The following is a 1138-nucleotide window of genomic DNA, read 5'->3' as shown; positions in this document are numbered from 1 at the left end:
ATCAGAAAATACATGTATTGGATGTGGTGACTTAACACCCCAAACACACCTCCCCTGAAGCTATGCCCCTGCTGATGTGGAGTGTGTATGGTGTCGCTTTACTAACCCCACCGCCCCATTTCATCCATGCACTGGCGTTTAATACAAAAACGCAATTTAAAAGGCTTTCAGTGCGCATTCAGAAGTTGAAATGTAACCATATTCGGGGCGTGCCTTGAAGCCCCGCTATATAGCTCAGTGATAAAATCGTGAGAAGGATGGGAAATTATAGGTTAGGCACACCAAAGTGATGACAGATAGGAACAATATCTAAAAACATATGTAAATCAATACGGCATGCCTTCAATAACTTGGTTATATAACTCACTGACTGTTAAGAATCCATGTGGGGATATAGCTCAGTGGTAGAGCATTTGACTGCAGATCAAGAGGTCCCTGGTTCAAATCCGGGTGTCCCCTTCACATTTTTTTTTACTTATTTTATGTGACACTCGAGTTTAAATAGAAGTGCTTGTTGTAAAATGTTGTTCCGTTTTTATAGTTCTGGCCTTTGCTTGTGCTTTAGACTCCACGAGACCCTGCGCCGCGCATGGTGACTGTTTAAGGAAACGTGTTTATTTTGTTGGTGGTAATAATTTTGTAGTTCAAGCTCATTCCTTGAAAATAAAATTAGGCACTCAAGCGCCTTGGTGTTAAAATGCTTTAAAAATAAAAATACATAAACGAGCGAAGCAATAGAGCCCCGGCTCTGCTCCCTCCCCCAGTGGCCGCAGGGTCCTAGTGCCGCCTGCCTCCATCATTGCGTCACCTCCGTGAGGAGGTGCACTATCACCCCGTGGAGGCGGACTCCGGCCCCCTGCGGGGTGCACCGCCGCTCTTCAGCTGGGGTGTACGTTGTGCTGCCCGTCTTCATGTGACAGCTGCTGTTCCTCTTTGGAAGTATGCCCCGCCTCCTCCCCTTTGAAGTTTTCAATGTTGTTCGCGTTTATTATGTCACATTAACATGGCCGCCTCTGACGCAGCGGTCGCCATTGGACAGGGTGAGACTGGCTCCTCTGTGACTCTGGCGTGTTCCACTAGGCTCCAGGTCAGGGGGGAAGCAGGGCTTCTTCATGTATGGCTGCCATCACCCAACCGT

The 1138-nt window shown here is 47.7% G+C and overlaps 1 non-coding gene across 1 annotated transcript; it reads left to right on the top strand.

Moving 5' to 3' along the window:
• The first annotated feature begins 387 nt into the window (after nt 1-387).
• TRNAC-GCA (transfer RNA cysteine (anticodon GCA)) lies at nt 388-459 on the top strand. Its single transcript has one exon. It is a non-coding gene; the product is annotated as a tRNA-Cys (tRNA).
• The last annotated feature ends 679 nt before the right edge of the window (nt 460-1138 follow it).

This window comes from Lissotriton vulgaris, chromosome 1_1, assembly GCF_964263255.1.
Source record: "Lissotriton vulgaris chromosome 1_1, aLisVul1.2, whole genome shotgun sequence".
NCBI lineage: Eukaryota > Metazoa > Chordata > Amphibia > Caudata > Salamandridae > Lissotriton > Lissotriton vulgaris.
Note: the sequence above shows the minus strand (reverse complement) of the source record. Positions and strands in the feature narration are given on the sequence as shown.